The sequence below is a fragment of the Mesocricetus auratus genome, unplaced genomic scaffold, assembly GCF_017639785.1.
Source record: "Mesocricetus auratus isolate SY011 unplaced genomic scaffold, BCM_Maur_2.0 Super-Scaffold_100015, whole genome shotgun sequence".
NCBI lineage: Eukaryota > Metazoa > Chordata > Mammalia > Rodentia > Cricetidae > Mesocricetus > Mesocricetus auratus.
Genome location: NW_024429198.1, coordinates 55563010 through 55582148, shown reverse-complemented (window position 1 = coordinate 55582148; position 19139 = coordinate 55563010). Strand labels below are relative to the sequence as shown.

At 51.3% G+C, this 19139-nt stretch overlaps 1 protein-coding gene and 1 long non-coding RNA gene across 25 annotated transcripts in view; one reads left to right on the top strand and one right to left on the bottom strand.

Moving 5' to 3' along the window:
• Positions 1-15438, bottom strand: part of LOC121144365 — a 38082-nt gene extending 22644 nt beyond the window's left edge. Inside the window, exons 1-3 of the long non-coding RNA XR_005881719.1 lie at positions 11641-15438; positions 10653-10860; positions 8778-10343 (exon numbers count right to left, since the gene is read on the bottom strand). This is a non-coding gene — a long non-coding RNA (uncharacterized LOC121144365). The remainder of the gene's footprint in view (positions 1-8777; positions 10344-10652; positions 10861-11640) is intronic.
• Positions 1-19139, top strand: part of Celf4 (CUGBP Elav-like family member 4) — a 277565-nt gene that overhangs the window by 44680 nt on the left and 213746 nt on the right. The window lies entirely within an intron of this gene.

The following is a 19139-nucleotide window of genomic DNA, read 5'->3' as shown; positions in this document are numbered from 1 at the left end:
CAATAAAAACTATAATCCAATAAGGGCTAAAGCGCCTCTTCATTTATCTTAGGGGTAATACTGCCTGCTCTCCTGACTGCCAGCCAGCAGTGGGAGGCCACAGAATAGCCACCAAAAAATGTCTTACCCCAGCCAGGAGAGGGCTGTGAAGGGCCTTGGTGTGATAGAGCTGGGTAGCCAAAATCCCCAGTGCTCAGCTTCTACCAAGCAACCAGGTTGGCGATGCCTTTGGGGCCTTGGGAGATAGAGAACCAACAGTCCAAGCATCACCTCTCGCACCATTAGTGGACTGGCCCTAAGTTACAGCCCATAGACCGGCCATAGATACAGTCCCTACCCTGGTCCTGTACAAAGGATGTCTCCCAACACTAACATTCAGGGCACAGGAGATCTAAGGGCAATGGACCACCAAACCCAGCGTAGGATGTGTCTTCCCAGAAATCGGTGGATCCCACAGGGCAAGGGGGACAAGTCAGCCATGGCTGGAGCTATGTCACTTAATCAGCTGTGTTGTATAGTCATTGCGTTAGATGTGTTTGTTTCTATGACAAAATGTACGAGGATTAAAAAAAAACAAAAGTGGATTTATTGTGTCTCATAGCATTAAAGGTTTCATCCATGGCTGGATGCTTCCCCTCTTCTAGACTCAAAACATCAGGGTGGAGCCAAGTAGCTCACCTTATGACGGCCAGGGAACAAACAGAAAAGCAGAAATGGTCAATGGCAAGATACCTTTCAAAGGCACACCCCAGTAACCTGAAGGCACACCCCAGTAACCTGAAGGCACACCCCAGTAACCTGAAGGCACACCCCAGTAACCTGAAGGCACACCCCAGTAACCTATTTCTTTCAGCAGGATCATCCACCATTACCATCTCTGTAAAGCCATCAAATGGTCCATCCATCAACTGATCAGTGCATCAGCTGGAGATCAACATTTCCACACATGAGTCTGTCAAGGGACACTTCATGTCACAGCCCAGACACCACCATGAGTGCATGCCCAGATTCCACAGTGGGGGAGACCATGGAAGGGGAGAAAGGGGATGCCTACGATTATGCTGTGTCCACTCTGGGGACAGTTCTTGAGGTGTTGGATGTGGGGTACCAGCACATCCTAGACACGTGATTTGCAGCACTGAAATTAGGCAGTGCAAGAGGGGCCTGTCCACGTGGCTGGGTGACTGACAAGGAAGGTGGTGACATGCACATCAGCAAAGATGTAAGAATGATCCTGAAGGATAAGACACTGGCTCTGCCTGAGGGGCCACACCTCACACCTAGCAGCCACATGCCCCACCTGACAGCCACATGCCCCACCTGACAGCCACATGCCCCACCTGACAGCCACATGCCCCCGCCTGACGACAGCCACAGCCATACAGGGAAGTCATGTCCCGCCTGACAGTCCCTTCGGAACCATTGCTTCATGGCAAACACCTACTTGCAAAAAATAAAAATAAGGAAGCTTGCATTACTGTCCAGGAGGCCCTCCCTTAAAGCAGATGTCTTCCAACAGTGTTATGAAGCTCAGCTGGCAGAAGCCCATTTCCCATGCTGACTGTGAGTGACCCTACCTGTCTGAGCCCTCATCACAGACATGCCAGGGATCTGGTACTCCCCCTGGGAAGTTTGATGCTCTACCGGCCAAACTTCAGGCTTCCGATAAGGTCAAGGAGAGTCAATGGCAGACCCCGTAGCATCTTTGAGACACCAGGCTTAAGGAGAAGGCAAAGACCTACAGAGGCAGCTGCCTCACCAACCTGTCAGCTGGAATCGGTGTGAATGTGTGTGTGCCTATGTGTAAGGACTGTGTGATACTTAGGTGTCGGACACACTCCCTCACCCCCACCCCAGGATTCTCTAATCCACACAGAAACCAAGTAAAGGTTATGTGTTCCACTGAATCTTCTGAGAAGGGGGTGTTTAGTCAAGGTGTGAAATGAGAGGAGACCCCTTAAGAGGAGGAACCCCAGCAGTACAGTTCTAACATAGCTATGGAGAGTCTGTGGCAGAAGCCCGTTGTCCACCCAGCCCCCTTCAAGCCTGAGGCCTCCTGGCCAGTCAATGTCATGGCAATAGGTTTAGGCTGTGGAGCCAGAGCTGCTGGGATTCTAAATCGGCTTCCTGCCACGTCTATGGCATTAGCCTTGGGTAAGCCATCCATCCAAGCCAAGTCTCAGCTTGAGGAATCATGCCGTAACTTATATAAAGTGCTGACCGTGCTGCCTGGTCCAAGGGAGTTAATTCTAGCCACTGTTAAGCCAACTCTGTATTTGTGTGAGATGCTCAGATGGGGAGAGGGGTTAATCTATAGCAAGAGGAAAGACTCCGTCTTCCTCGAGCCCTTTTTGCTGGCCAGGAATCAAGCTATTAACTCATGGAGATGGAAGAGTTGGTGAGGACTGAAGCCACAACACCTGACGTCTTGGACTTGGGGGTCAGGCAGGAATTCTGAGGGAAGCTATCACACTGAAGTAGTATGCAGGCCAGTTTAAGTGTGTGGGGAGCAAAGAAGACCCCTCCAAGGGGCTGAGATGGGGGCCTACCCCACCAGGAGTGATGAAGAAACTCTCGGGTCCTATTCTTGGGGTATGACAGACCAGAGAAGAACTCTTCGCAGAAAAGGGACTTTGCCTTTGGAGTTTCACACCCTGCCGTCCACAGGTCCACCTGCAGCCTCTCCACCCGTTTCCCTTCACACCCTTAGCACCTGCTCGCTCACTCTACAGTAGCCTAAGACGATGCTTCCATGACCGACCTAAGGTCTTCACACAGTTCAGTCTGTCAGAGTCTAGTCAGGGACCCCTGCAAAGCTCTGTCTTGCCCAGCATCACCTCCTTGCTTATCTTGTTGGAGAAACCAAAGAAGCAGGAACCCAGACTTATCCTAAGCACTCCCGATACCCTGGCGGGGGGGTGGGGAAGTGGGGTGGGGGCAGCACCGCGCATGCTCCCGATATCCTGGCAGTGGGGGGCAGCACCGCGCATGCTCTTGGCATACTGAGGGACACTGGCTTTGTAGCCATCTTTCCTCGGGAAGTTGCTGGCCTCCTGCCAGTCTGAGAGCTCTGTGGGCATCCGAGTCTGTCTTCCTCCAGCACTGTGCGACCACCTTCGCCTGACAGAAAGCATCATCCTTGCTTTAGGCCCCCACTAGAGGGTAGACCAAGTGACACACTAGTTCTGTCACTTCGGTCTGGGGAAACTTATCCTGCAAAGCATGGGACAAGGGGCCCAGATCTTAGTGATGGAGATCCTCCAGTAGGCTGCCATCAGAGGGGACCCAAAGTAGAAGGGGATTGGGAGGGTTGGGGGAGCGGCTGGGGGAGTGACGGAAGTGGAGAGAGGTAGGAAGGGGTAAACCGTCGGGAGAGGCAAGATCCAGTGTGTTCTGAGGCACAGATTCCCCTTCTCCGAGCCTCGCCAGGCTTTTACAGTACTATAAAAACCACTGCCTAACAGCAAGGCTGTCTGATGACAAAGAGAGATAATTGGCTCTCGTGCAGATTTAAGCCCAAAGTTATCAAATAATAATAGCACACAGAAAGAGACACAGGCAAATGGGCCTGGAGAGCGCGTGACATGCAAAGGGTGAGGTTGTGTTCAAAGTGTCTAAATTACGCTCCCGCAATGGAACAGGGAAATGGGGCATTTCTTTTAAAAAAGACTCTCCGTTAATGCGTGGATACATTTTTAAAAGTTACTTTATAATTAGGGCTGTAATTTATATAATTTATTTTTAAAATGTCCTCCTTTTAATTTCCACCCGGTCCAGTTAAAGTTGAACTGAAAAGCCCAAAGTAAATGAATTTTTTAATAAAACCATTTTAAAAAGCCCCAACCTGAAGCTGAATAGATATGTGGATTTTCATGGAGGAGGTTGCGGGGAAGGGGGGGAGTATTGTATATTGAAAAAATAAATATCCTAACCCATTTTATATCCCAGGTTTAATTGCTGCTGGAAGGATTTTAAAATTCTAATTCCTTTTGCTTCCCTTAAGTTGTTTGTTTACCTCTAGGGGTTCCTTCAGTTTGGGACTAGGAGGTCAATGGGTCATCAGTACAGGGAAGGCCAAGATGGTGAGACTTCTGTCTGATTGCTAACATGATTTGTTTATTGAGCAACTGTCTCTCTCTTCAGGGGCCTGTGAGCTCCTGGGGCCAGATACTGCATTAGTTATTTTTCTTGTTGCTATGACTAAATACTGGGAAAGAAGCAGCTTTAGGAAGGAAGGGTTTATTTTGGCTGATGACCCGAGGGTGGAACCCATCATGGTGGGAAGAGGCATAGTGACAGAAGAGATGGCAGGAGTGTAAGGTGGCCCGTCACACACACAGTAGGGAAGCAGAGAGACAGGAGCCCTGCCGCTCAGCACTGTCTCTTTCCCAATCAGGCCAAAGCTCAGCCCATGGAGTGGTGCCACGGACATTCAGGGTGGGCCATCCCTCTTCCGTTAAACTTTTCTGGAAGCTCCCTCAAAGACATGCCCAGAGGTGTGTTTCTGTGACACACCATGATCCTAAAGATGCTAAACCCTGTCAAGTTCTCAGTGACGATCAACCATTATAGAACCCGTGCTCAAAGAGGGGGAAGTCCCTCCTCTTTCATTATTAGCCTCACCTCTCCGCTTATGCATGCAATAGATGCTCAACAAATGTTGGTCAGTGATGGGCCATGCTACGTAAGGCCTAGGCTTGAAAATATTGCTACCCTTCCAGGAAACTTTGATCCTTGCTAAAACACCCTCATCCTGAAAGACAGTGGGAAAGAGCTCCCACCTCTACCTGTTAGTCAAGGGCCCCTCAGTCGGAAGGATGGGAAGGCAAAAAGCAGATTATCTGCAACACCTGGGCCTGGTTGCTTGACAGCTGTGTTCAGGAAAACAATCAAGAACTCCCCGGATGGTGCTGGAGACCACAACACCTATGGGCTCACCTGAGCCTCTCCAGGATACCCATTCCACACCTGTCAGAAGGCACTCTCGTGTGTGCATGCACGAGCACACACACACACACACACACACACACACACACGCTTGAAGGATCAGGAACAGAAGGGCAGAGAAGGAAAGCATCAGAACTCAGCTAGTGTAACAAGACCAGGAATGGCCGCATCCGAATCTGGCCTGAAGCTCCAAGAAGGACAAGCAGAAAGGCCTAGGGAGGGTGTTTGGAGAGATGGGATCAGCGGGGGAACAGATGCATGGTGGGAACAGCAGCTCAGCAGACAGTGAGTGGGTAAGACTGAAGAGAGAAGCTTGACTTGGCTTAGGGAGGACATGCAGGGGGCAGAAAATCAAGTCTGGCAGACAGGACCGTTCTGTGGCCCACCCAGTGGCTCCCCAGCTTCTCTCCTAGCAAGTGAGTCTCGGACTCCAGGAACCCCACCCTGCTGCCCATCCACAGACAAAAATTGCCCACGGCTTCCCACGATTTGTCCACTCCCAGTCACCTTGACCATCCCACCTCTCATACCACAGACCACCCTGAGCAAGGAGGCCCAGCAGGTGGCAGAGAAAGCGCGGGTCATTCAGTATGGCATAGCTTCCTGAAGGAGACAGCAGAGCTTGTCCTTGAAGGATGAAGGGATCTATACTGAAGCAGGGAGGGGATGGCCATCGTCCAAGCCTCCACTGCTGGATCACATGCAACTTGTCTGGTCTTCGGTGAATACTAGGGAAGGAGGAGGTTTCTCCTACACCTCTGGAGGGATGCTTGTCTCCTGTTTAGCTGGGTCTTCTGTGCCAGGGAGGTCCCACTGTCCCTCTCCCAGCCTCTGCGAGTCCCACCTTTGTGAAGCAGTACCAACGCATGCCATGAACACCAAGGCTAAGGCCTTACATAGAGATCTTGGGGAGAATGGAGCTTAAGGGGAAGAGGGAGGAAGAGGGGTCAAGGAGGACACGAGGGCATGTCAGTCACTTTCTCATTGCTGTGAGAAGTTTTGAGGTACACCTCAAAGATGTAACTTAAGGGAAAGAGAAGTGTGTTTGGGCTCCCAGTTTCAGCAGTGGCAGGAAGGCGTGACAGAGCTCATGGCTGTGGGGATATGGCAGAGTTCCTTACAAACCCTTGGTGATCCATTTCTGTCATCTAGGCCAGGTCCCAAAGGTTTCAGAACCTCCAAAACAGTTCCACCAGCTGGGAACTGAAGAGCTTGTGGGGGAATGGTTCACTTCCAAACCAAAGCAAAGAAGGGGGAAGTTAGGAGGAAACAAAGAAAGAGGACCAGGTAGGGAGGAAAAAGAAATCCTCGAAAGAAAAACACAGAGGAGAAGGAAGAAGGGGAGGATAAGAGGAGGAAAACAGGAGAGAAAGCCAACAAAAAAGAGAAAACAATCGTGATGGCTTCAGAGTCTTAACCAGTGAAGAGACTTTGGAGGGGGGCATGATTGGAGGGTTTCCTTGATACTGCACCCCGTGCTTTCCGGAGAGACACTGACTCTCCCAGCCTAAGGCATTGCTCAAGACATTATGACTGCAACCCAGAAACCAATAGAAAACAAGAAAGGAGACTTGGAGGGGGGAGTAACTTGGAAGGGTTGAACCTCCTCCCACCTCCGCTCCCCGTCATCCCTGGCCTTCAGAGCCCAGGAGGATGGTGAAGCAGGGATCTAGACTGCTGCTCTGTTGCCAAGGAGACAGCAATTACTCTGTGAGTTGTGTAGGGAGGTGCGTGCGTGCGTGCATGTGTGTGTGTGTGTGCGCGTGCGTGTGTGCTTTCTTTTCGCTTTTTAAATCCTGGGTCTGATGACCTGAAGTCAGCCACACTGCCCCTCCAGCACCTCCACCCTCAGCTGCCCCGACACTGCATGAAAGGTCAGGAGGGCTTTAAACAGTGCCTTCCTAAGTGACAGATGCCCTGCTTAGGGTAAGTGTGGCAGGAGAGAATCCATTTGTCAAAGTACTTATACAGTGGGTGGGGATGCTGAAGCTGGTTTCTCTTCTGGAAAAAAAAAAGAAGAAAAGAAAACGGAAGAAGTGGGAGAAAGAAGAAAGGGAGGGAAGTAAGGAAGGAGGGAGGAGGAGGGAGGGAGGGAGGGAAGGGAACAGAAGGGAAAGGGAGAGAGCTAAGGGAAAGCGTACCCAGCAACTCTCTCAGAGTCCAGTTTCATTCCTATCCCAGGGACATTGCCAAGTGGGCACAGCACAGTACACAACGCCTCCGGCCTCCTGCCTGCCAGTGTGCGCAGCCTGTTGGAGAGTCACACCTGGGTGGCCAATTGCAAGAGAAAGAAGGTGTCATGTGGGCACGCTAATCGAAAGACATCACGGAGAGCTTAGAGAACTGGAGATAGGGCAAGTCAGAGACTCTTCCAGAGCCCAGTCTGGAGAGCAGAGCATGTGGCCCACAGTAGCCTTTAAGGCTGACGGTGGTGGACAGACACACTGAAGCGGGGAGGCCCAGACCTCACCCCCTGGCACTGTTGTGACAAATGGCGCACAGCTCACACCCTCTCCTGAGCAACCCACAGTATGGACCCAGGCTAGTGTTAGCCTTGCTTAAAGGCCACTGACACAGGCATTCGGGAAGGAAGACGAGGGAGTGACAGCTACCCAAACATAGAGAGGTGTCAGGGAAGGAGGAGACTAGTGAACTGTGCCCACCGAAGCCATCAGCTCCCTTTGCTGAGTCATCGCTCACCGCCAGACACATATTTACAGAGTGAGGCCCTCAAGTCAGGAGGGTAGTGACCAGGATCGGTGTGATGAAGGATTCAGTGCTACCTTGGACAAAGACCTAGGGGTTCTGCCAGTTTCTCCAAGGGAGCTGGTAGGAACCAGAAAAATTGAAATTGACCAATCCCCCACACCATCTCCTGCATGACACCCCATCTCATTCCTTGGGCCAATCTCCCCATTGATACGAATTCTTGAGCATCTTTGGCAGATGCTTGGGGTTGGGCAGCGTGTGGGTGGCCAAGTAGAAATGCCTGGAGGAGAAGGGAATGCTTACACAGTGGAGCCTAGGAGCTCAAAGATGGGGCGGAAACCCAGGGAGAAAACAGTAATGCGCTAGACATTGGAGGGACTTTGGCAATGTGATGTGTAGCTGTCTGATCACACTGGAAGGCCTAGCAGGGCCAACAGCAAGTCAAGCCTCATTCAGCAAGCTGAAGCTGGCTCACAGCGTCCAGTTCATGAGGGGGCTCCAGGAGGCTCTAGAGGAGCAGACATCAGGGTGGTTCCTCCAGTGCTGTATTAATAAGAGAGATACCTGTGGTTGTGGAAGGCCTTCTGGGGTCACCTAGGAAGCCTGGAGGAAACAGAGAGCTCAGGACTAAGACACTCAAATGCAAGGAGCCCTTTTGGGGCAGTGAACCCAAACCAGCTTCTTAGGAAGAGGGCAGTGTCCCTGCAGCAAGCAGTCTGATCAGCTGGACCCAAATTATGTCTCTCAGGCCGAGTAGATGACATGTCTGGGATGCACAAAGAATGAGGCTGGAATATTCCAGGTCATGTGAGGGGTGGAAAATGATGCTTCTGAATTTTAATTGTTCATTTCTCCCATTGTTTTCTTCACCCCTCAAGCCATTTTAAAGCATACAGAATAGTGATATGCAATACCGACTTATTGGGCAACCATCACCTCCATCATGTTCCAAGACCTTTGCCTTACTCCATCAAACAACTATTCCTTTTGCGTGGTTTTTCCTAAGGAGATATGACCAAATGCCTATTCATCTTGCTAAGGCACCCTCTTGTTACAGATCAAAGAGAAGATTCCACCCTAGTCCAGGTTGGCGAGCCAATGAGTTTACTGAGGGTACTTACATGAACATGGGTGACTCAAAAGCAGCTGCATCATCATCAAAAACCCGTGGGAGCCACATCCCAGAGCGCCCGGCACTGTTTACAGGCAGCTCCACTGGGGACTCTCCTCTCCTCAGCAAATTGTTCATACAATCTCATCACCGACCTTGTGAGTCTAGTAACTTTCTGAGCTCCCCGGTCTTGTGAGTTTCCTTCGCTTTCTTATAGGTGCTGCCTTTAAACGTCAGTGCTACAACTCAGAGGAATTAACCTCTGTCCCTAGCAACCACAAGATTCCTTTTTGTCTCTAAGGAATTACCTATTCTTGTTGTTTCATAAAGGTGGGTTCATACACTATGAGAACTTTTGTGGGTGGCTTCTTTACTGAACATAATGTTTCTGTGTTCATCTCTGTTATAACATACGCTAGAATTATCTTTCTATTGTGGATAATATTCCATTGTATGGGTATCATATCTTGTTTATCTGTTTACCAGCTGAGAAAAATGTAGGTTGTTTCCATTCAGGGACTGCTGCTAATAGCATTTCCATGAATATTCATAGACAAAAATTCATCTAGAAATATACGTTTAGTTCTTTAGGATATACCTAGAGTAAAATGGTTTGTTGATACAGTAGATATCTTCTTACTGTTTGTAAGTTACTAGGCTAACATTTATATTTCAAGGTCTCCCACTGACTCAGGATATGACTCCATACTTACTGACTGCTGTTTGGCAGGTACACTCCCACTAATCCTAGGAGCCACATGTCCAATAAACTTTATTTCATTTATACAAATGGCAAAGATTAGGCCAAGACAGAATGTGTCTTGAATCAACCAACAGATAGATGTCAGAAACTCAGAAGTCAATTCCTGGATTTTTCTCCAACACACATGGTTCTCCAACATGTCCAGACACCTGCCACAAAGAAGTCTGCACTTTATGGTGCTTTTTGCAGAATTAAAACTCTCAATACTGTAACTGTTCATTTCACCCATGTGTAAATGGCAGCTTCTAGATTTACTCTAGACGAGTATAGATTAGCAGGTGCTAATCAAAACTTAATTGGTGGCGGTAGATATAAAACTGGTAACATCCTTTCGTTGTATTAATGTTGGCATGAATGAACTTGGGAAAAGTAAACCTAAGTCCGTTTTGATAGCTGAACCAGCTATGGGAAGGAGGCTGGTGTTATGCCAGAGCAGTCAGGATGGGATTTCCAGGCCGAAGGATACAACAGAGCAGAAACAGAAATCCCAGGAGGCAGAGAAATGAGCTGGCCAGAAGAAGGGGACCTCAAGACAGATGAGCTGCAGACAGAGGTGATTTCTTTTGCCCACCAGCACAGTCTCGGGATTGCTGGCACATGTGTTAAACTGGCCCGGCTCAGAGGAATAAGACCCTGGTAGCTCCCATCCTGTTTCCCAACCAGGGAGACGCGGTTAGCTCAGGACACCAACTGATGGCAGCAAAGGGGCTCTCAATCCTCCATCCACTAGACGGCTGGAACTCACAGCATGATCTTGAGTCGCATATTCAGAGATATGATCGGAGCAGCTGGCTCTGTCCCCTGTAGCTGCACCTGTGGCATTTGTCAGCCAGCAGAACAGACGAGCACTGTCAGTGACTACCTGGAGCCATCCGTCAGCCCAACAGGAGGCAGGAGTGTGCTCCACACTCACCTCCCAAGCATATTATTCCACCCCTGCCCCACAGAGGACCTCAGCTGCCCAGTGTGTGATGAGATCACAGCCCAAGACCTGGGCACCTGCCCTGGAGTGCTGTCAGGCAATCAGCAGAGCAAATGGCCCATGGGAGCCAATCTCCAGGGAGTCACCCTCCCACTCTAGGCCCCATTCCCCCATCCCACCTGCCCTCCGCCCCTGCTTACCCAAGGCGCTGACTCCGGACTGATGGTGCAGACGTAACTCTTCCTCCTCCTGGTGTTTGCCAGAACCTTCTCTGGCTCTCCTGACTTCCCCTGCCTGAGGCTGGCCTTCAAAGACCCCCAGATCAAACCTCACCTGGTTATTCTGCCTCAGAATCACAGCCCCAGACTCTAGTCAGATCAGAGAGTAAAGGGCAACAACCTGCAAAGGCTGGAAAGGAGGAGTCATGTCCCCAGAGATGTAGGAAAGACAGACTCTGGGGGTGAAGGTAAATGCCAGGCAATTACAGGGGTGTGGACAGGGAGAAGCAGAGGAATCCACTTTTAAGACAGGTGTGGTATAGAGTGAGCAGGAAGGGATGTAACGCCCTCAGGTTTCTCATTCCCTCAGGGTGGCCGGACCCAACAGGTTGGATATGTGTAGACAACGCCAAGTGCCCCAACCCCATATGTAGCCAGCAACATGCTTGAGAGCAAGCTAAGCCACAGAGACTCAGAGCCATACGGGAGCCATGTTGATTCCCAATGCGACTGGCCCGAGAAGGGGGTGGATCATCAGTTACAGCCCCAAGTAGACTCTGGAATAGTTGTCTTGTCCCCAAGGGGGACACAATTCAAAATAACCCTTCGACACTGAGGTCTGAGTGTGGAGGATGGTGGAGATGGATGTTGCGTAAGAAGCCCCTGAGAAGCGTGTGCTGACTTTCGGGAAAATGTGAACTCACAGAAGCTTTGAAAACAAGGGCAGGACAGTTCAGAGCTTGGTCTCAAGACAGTGGCAGTGACGGCCTGAGACCGAGATGCTGGAAGTGGAGGGGAAAATTCAGAGGCAATTGTAATAGGCCAGACAAGATAACCAAGTAAACAGCAGGCAGATGTTTCTCCCCCAAAAGCAACCTTAGAAGCCTGTTGTACAAGCACAAATGTTCCATGCGTAAAGGGAGGGCACAGAGAGGGAAAAGTGTGTCCAAGGCAGGCAGGCCACAGATACCTTCTCACTATCCTGTGCCCAGCGCTCAGTCACGAGAGTCAGGTCTCACCCAAGGCAGAGTGGATTGTGGTGGTCACCAGGAAGAGGCGAGACCCGTTGTATAGCCGGGAAAGCAAGGAAAGCAAGGATGAACAGAGGATAGGGAGCCAGCCTCGGGCCACCTCCCTGGTAGCCACAACCCTGGGCCAGCTATCCATTTTGTCCTGCTGCCTGGGAACAGGGGCCTCTTCTGCACCTTCTCGCTAGCTGGGAAGAGCAGAGCAAACGTGGTGGAGGACGAGAGGGGAGTAGAGAGAGCAGAAGGAGGAGGCAAGCCTCCCGGAGCTAGAAGATCCATGAAGTGTGTGAGTCTGAGGATGACTTACTTCCGCTTCCCCGGGGAGAACTGCAGCACCTCCTAATGGTACCCAAGCCACGGGACTGATGCTCAGTGGGCGTCTGTTGGGGCTGGCAGTCTGGGTGGTGAAGGCAGGCAAGAAAGGGAAGAGGAGCCTTCCGGGCCCACGAGGGTGGGAGGCCTGCCAGCTGCCTCCAGCTCAAGTTCAGGGATGGAGCCAGTTCCCAGAAGACCACACACACACACACACACACACACACACACACACACACACACACACACACACACACACGTCTGCTCCAGGTGACCAGACTTCCCTCTCCATCTGCCTTCTTGGATGGCGCAATGTGGGGTGTAGAATGCCGAATGTATTTAAGGATGTCACCTCAGTACCCGAGAGGAGCATCTGTCCTGGCTGTAGCATGAACAGCCTTTCGTGGAGAGGCAGAGATGAGGAAGGTGTCCTGGAGGACCTTCTGGCCAGCCACCCCATCTCCGGCCTTGGCCTGCGGGGACCCGATGAGCCTGCCCACCTCTCCCCACACAGTGAGATTTTTTTTTGTTGTTCTTGTTCTTCAGCTGTGTTCTCCCCAAACAAGCCTACACAATTAGTTTCTTCTTGTTTCCAGAATTATTTTTGCCACTGTTAATTATTTCACACTCCATATACAAGAGTTATTGGGGTGGGAAATGGGAAGCAAGGGATCACTTCAAGGGAGCATCACGGCCTCCAAGACGTGAAAGCAACTTTGATTTATTTCTCTGTTCTGCTGCCTGCCTGCCTGTCTGAAAGAAGGATCAAGAATGCCCAAAGAACAGGGGTGTGGTGCAGAGCTGGAAGCAGGAGGGCGGGGCACTAATATGAGCTCAGGCTCCGAGTAGAGCAGCTTGCTCGCCGATCGCCAATCTACAACTCCGGAAGGAGAGTCTGCCCACGAGGACTAGTAACTGCTCTCCTGTCCCACAGAAAATGCTTACCTTGCTGCCACTCACAGGGCTGGGAAAGGGTGCAATCTGTAGGATATACTTTCTCCGTGGCACAGCAAATGGGACGCTCTCATGGCTTGTCATTGCACTGGGAGTAGACCTGGGACAGCAATGCCACAGATATCTGCGTTCAATTGGAAAAGCAGGGCCCAGAGAGAGGTTAAAGGGCTTGCCTGATAACACATAGCCAGACACTGGAACAGCCCAGGATGGAAGCCAGGTCTGTCCAATACTAAATTCCTACTTATCTCATGGTTCTGCCTCCTGCCGGCCAATGGAGCACAGATGTTCCTTGAGAAAGATGCTTCAGGGAGGAGGGCTCTTACCTTAGGCAGGAAGAGCTTGGTCTCTTCGGTCACTGCCCTGAGGTCTTGGCCCTCAGGTCCCTATGTACATGAACTCTAGTCAGGACAGATGTACTGCCGCCAGGGTCCCCTCTAGGAAGGCCCTGTGATTGGTGTGATCCTTTCAGAGTAACTCTACTGCAGGAAACTTAGAGGCTTTCTAGAGAAAATGCCTCAGGAATTTAGGCAGGGAAGAAGCAGCAGACACTGTTCAGATTTGATTCAGGAAGTATGTGTGGAGCTCAGACAACTTCCAGGTGCTGAGGGTCAACCCAGGCCACCAGGCTTGTAGAGCTTGACCAAACAAAGCCATTCAGACTTAAGTTACTTTATTGGTTAATCTCACTGCTGCTGTGACAAAATTACTGGCAAAAGCAACGTAAGGAAGGAAGGGTTTGTTTTGGCTCACTATTTGAGGTTGTTGCTCACCGTGGGGTGACAGTGTGTCAGCCCTAGCTGCCGTGGCAGGAGAGCGAGACAGCTGGTCACGACCGGCTCTCTTCTCGTTCTCATTTACCCGTTTCCCTTCAGTCCAGAGACCCTGGGTAGCGGTGCTCACTTCCCTCCTTGGGTAAAACTCTGCAAACACCCTCATGGGCTCACCCAGACGTGTGTTTCCTAAGCCATTCCAAATCAAGCAACGCCAACAATGAAGATTAAACTATCGTGGACAGGGATAACTGGCCATAGCCGCGTGGGGACAGTTTGCCACTTGGCCACCGCCACATCCTCTAACCCCCCTAAGTGTCCCATCCTGAGTGAGAAGCAGCGTGGCATCTCAACCAGGCTCTGGGAACTAAATGTGTGGATGCCAAGGGGATCTACCCGGGCAGCACCCTGCTTCTCACCCTCCACGTGACTTTCATGGATGTGCCCATGAGGACGGAACTTCTGAACTAAACGGGAGTTGTGCAGACTACTCAGTCATGTCCCAAGCATGAGGCAAGTGTTTCAATTGTGACTAGGACTATCCATGCTACAAAAAGCCAACTCTGGTCTACCCCGTGTATCCAAGATGGGTGCTGTCCAGTATCTGCCCATGTTCCCAGCCTGCCCTCAGCACCCCAAGACGAAAGAGCCCTCAGGCCCCAAAAATCAGAGTGAGTGTAGCCCTGATCACACAGCTCAAAGGGGACAGAGCTAAGCACTGTGTGCCCCATTTCTAACTAACACCTAAGCAAGTTCCACCAAAGGGCCACCTAAGTCAACTGATTCAACTCCACACCTTGTAAACAGAGCCACAGGTGCCTAGAAGAGAAATGGAGTTTGTCCTTAGGTATATATTTCCAGGATCTCTAACCCAGGCTTCCTTTAGTAGGACGTTCCCCCAGGGGCCCTGGCTCCCCTTGTCCCAGGAAGGGTTCTCTAGGCGCTGCTGGCCCTCTTGAGAGTGTCTCCACCTAACTTCTTGCTAGAGAGGAAATCTAAGTTCAAGCCTTAGCCCGTGAAAAGAGTTCATGATTGCAATGCTTTCCTGATACCTGCAGTCCCTGCCCACATCAGTGAGGCCAAGACAGGAGTCACTCTGCCCATTGGATGGCTAAGGAAACTGGTAGCCAGGGAAGGAAAGGCATTCATGAAGCCTCAACAGCAAAGATGGTGGCACTAGACCCCTTACAGGGTCGGCAGCACCCATGACAGACAATAAGGATCCTGGGAGAGATGAGCTAAGACCCTGGTGTGGAATCCTTGAATACACAGCTGGGCGTTGTAGAGGCTCTGCCGAAGAAGGGGGAAGCTCTCTGCTGACTGGATGACACTATTACTGTGCTCATGACCCAGCACAGTCTCCAAGGCCACTCAGGCTTGCTGAAACGGCAAGAGGCCACCAGTCATAAGAGCTCACTACACCTGCCCTAAGCCTTCTGGGGAAATGGCATCTTGTTTGTTCTTTGACTGTAAGTGCTTTTGCATCAAAGGTTGAAAGTAGAGCCCTGGGCTGACCTTTGAGGCAGATGGTAGCAGGGGGGGAGGGACTGACACACAGACACCTAGCAACCACTGAGCTCTGGACACTGGTCCATGCAGTCAAAGCCTGGCCCTGCTGTTTCCTACTTACAAGTTGTTAGGAACATTCCTTGTCACTAGGGTAAATGGCAGCCACTCACAAGCGTATGGTGACATACCAACCCTGCCTGGCAATTTGAAGCTCCTCCCTCTAGTTCCCCCTTCTTGGGACAGCTAATGCACAGATTCTATTTGGAAGCAAAGAAGGCAGAGTCAACTCAGCAGGTGTACAGTGCAGCCCTACTGAGGTCAGAATGAATAGTTCAGGGACGGCTGTCCTGGGGAGGCAGACTCATGCCCTGTCCTGGTTGATGAGAGTGACCTCTCCAGACACAGAGAGGTGGGGACCACCGTTTGGCCAGACAGGAGGAGCAAGGGATGGACCAGACCTGCAGGGCTGTGGCAAAGGCTAGAAAGTGGAAGGAGAGAATAAAGCCCAGACTGAATAAGGGTTGCCTCCATGTCCGTGTAACTGAGAAGGGACTGACCTCGCTCAAGCAACCAGGAGCAGGAAATGGCCTCGTGGGTGCCTGAGCCCCCATCCCGAGCCACCACACTGTCTTATAATCCACTCTGTACCACCTTCCTGGCGAGAGATGATTGCATCCTTTCTGAAAAATAAAGAACAGGAGGGAGAAGCAAGCCCTCCCTTCCCTCCCTCCCTCTCCCCTTCCCTCCCACTCTCCCAGCGCCTCCTCTCTCCCCACCTCCCGCCAGCTCTGGCTCTCCGTTGCTAAGTAGATGGTAGGTTTATTTGCGGCTGTCGGTTCCCAGTAGAAAAATTTCGTCTTGGAGAGCCGCCTGGATGGAAATGGCTTCAGCACCGATTTCATGGAGAAGGTCTGTGCGGTAATTAGTGTTCACGAGGGAGGAATTGGACTGGCAGGCTCCCAAGAAAACTACTCCCCAAAAGTTAGCTGGAGTCCAGAGGGCTACATCAAATGCAGTTCCAGAGTGTGCCTCTCCATCTATATATAGACCTGCAGACAAAAAAAATGGGCGGCTTGGTGGCTGAAGGTTCATGGGGCGGGGGACTGGCCACGGGAGGCAGAGGCAGCCTGAGCAGCAGAGACCACGGCACAAAACGTGAGCTGCCCTCCTCTACTGCTTCTTGCTCAGTCCCTGGCGCCTCCTCCCTTCTTACTGTACCTTGCTCCTTGCCTCTGAACAGAACCTTGGTAAGAGAGGAGAGGACAGGAAGAGAGGGAGGGGAGCAGAGAAGAAGGTTGGGCAAGCCCCATGCTGGTCAGCACAAGACTGAATTCCTAAAGTCATTCTCTACACTTCACCTGCTGGCCTTGTCCTCCTCCCTGGTGTCCCAGCCACTCCTACTCCCTCTCCGTTAAGCATTTGGGTGGCACTTCTGCTCCAGAGAAATGCCCCTGACAACCCCCCACCCCCACCCTTTCTTCCTTTGTAGCTGAGACTTGCTCGCCCACCGTGGGCGCTGTGCCATGGCCTCCTTCAATGTCCCTTGTCCACAGTCACTCCCTGAGACGCGCATCTACAACCTTCTCCCTCTCTTTCCCTCCCCAGGCCAGAGCAGGGCAAACAGTAGCCCCTGAGCCCTTACTGAAGGAACTGAGAGTAGCAGGCCTCAGGGATGGGATGCTCTGTCCTGCAGCCCTGAACCCTCAGCTCTTCACTGGCTTCATCTGTCCATCAGACACCATGGAGATCGGTCCCAAACCTCAAGAGTGTGTGAAACCCGAGGTGGGGTCCATGTGGTCAGCCTTGGCCACGGCACGCAGCTGCCCATTAGCAGAAAGTCCAGGGAGGAGCAGCCAGCAGCCATGACTCTTCTCCACCCTACCCTTGCTGGCCTCAGCCATCCAGCTGGCTTTCCTGGCCAGAGGGTATGATTGCTCAGCCAAGACAAAGTAAAGTGTGTTAGAGATCCAAGAGAAAAGATAGACTCAAGGAGAAGAAGACAGAGCAGCTGGGAGAGTCAGACCCATTGCATGACAAAAAAAAAAAAAAAAAAAAAAAAAAAGTAAGGCCTAGGGGTGGTTTTGACTGGCACAACTCACTGGCTCCGGGTACTGCAAAACCTCTTCCAGTCCTGATGCTTCTCATCCCCTCAGTCATCTTGAGAGCAAAGCCCTCCACACCTCTATGAACACGTGAGCATCTCAGACCTGTCCCTCCAGCCACTGCCCATTATCCACCGAAAGAGAGCAGAAGGCCTGGCTGGATGCAGCCATATGACCACACATGCTTTTGTTCCCCTGTTGCCTTCCGTTTGGTGGCAAACCAGGGAAGTTGTCCCCATCCGTTTGTTGGTGCAGTCTTCTGCCTACACAGCTGGAGACCTCTCACGCTGGTTGCGTGAACTTGCTGCTCCTGCTCAGGATCTAGGTTGCCCTGGGCTCTCCAGCCTCTTGGTACTTCCCACTCATCTCCAAGGACAGCAGAGGATCTGACCCCTAGTTATCTTGTGGTCTTGGAGTGACTGCTCACATCTGACCTACACACACAGCCTTTCCCCATCCGTAAGATGCACATCTGTAAGAGAGGTGCACACTTCCTGTTCCTTCCTCTTGCCCCCACATTCATTCGTTGATCCCAGAGACCTGGATTCCTAAGCAGGATTTTACCAAACTCATTTCACAGAAAAGGAAACTGAGGTCCAAAAAGATCCACTGACTCGTTGAAGGCAGCAATCCGCCCATCAGGAGCTTGCTCAAGGCCTCCGTGCGTCGCTCTCTTGAAGACCATTGTCTACCCCTCTTTCTGTGCTGCTGCCTCATGCTCAGCCCTGTAACAGAGGCAGGACAGATAGATATCCATGGGGCTGGTCCCCATCATGGAGCTCATAGAAGCCTCTTGAGGACCTAATGTGGACATCTGTTCCTCCTGTACCCCACAGACACCGTCTGGAGCTCCTCACCCTACCCAAGAGTCCCTTATCAAGGTGGCCAGAAGCCTGTACCCTCCTCTAAGCGTTCTCTGAAACACCCCCACTCTCCTCTCTCCTTCCCTCCCAGCCCACCTTCCCAGGTCTTGAAAATTCCTCTCACAAAAGAAACAATTGACACCACAGTGCCTCTTTGGGGAAGCATGAAGCTCTAGCTCTTTGTCACCCTGGTCCCTGCCAGCTCATTACAGCCTCCTGTCATTAGCATATTAGATGCAGGAGGTAAACAAAACACACTTGCATCTGAGATTCTCAATGCAAACCAAGATCACTCTGAGCTGCACACAAGCTGGCCGCGCAGAGAGACAGGCAGGGCTCCTGCTCTGGGGAGCACAGATGGGAATAGGGTTCAATCAAGTGACATGCGCAGATCCAATGCAGGGGAGCAGACGGTCTAAGAGCTAAAGTCATTTTCACACCATGGGGAATGGCTAGCATCATATCACGGCCATCACTACTGACATCAACAGTAACATCAATACCCTCCCCAATTCATTACATCCTAGGGACTCTGCTCACCTAGTATCCCAGCAGGTAAGTATCATTATCGCCTGCCCACTCACAGATCACATAAACTACTCAGGGGCCCCTAAAACAAGCTACTGTCAGGATCCGACCTATAGTGCAAAACTTGCAGCCCTTTCCATGACTCCAGGTGTCCTAAGGATGCTAGGACAACAGAGGTCAGGTGGTTTCTCCTAACGTCCTCAGCTGTCTGTTCACAGGAGCCTCAGGGTCTGCGCTAAATCTGGGGTCAGGGAAAAACGCCTGGAGTAGTCAAGGGAGCAGTGAGCAGTGTGCAATAGAGACCGTGGGGTTTAGGTTGTGAGACGGAAAAGGAAGGGAGGGACGAGGGAGAAGAATAGAAAAGAAATAAACAAGAGTGGGGAACAGAGGGAGGGAAAGA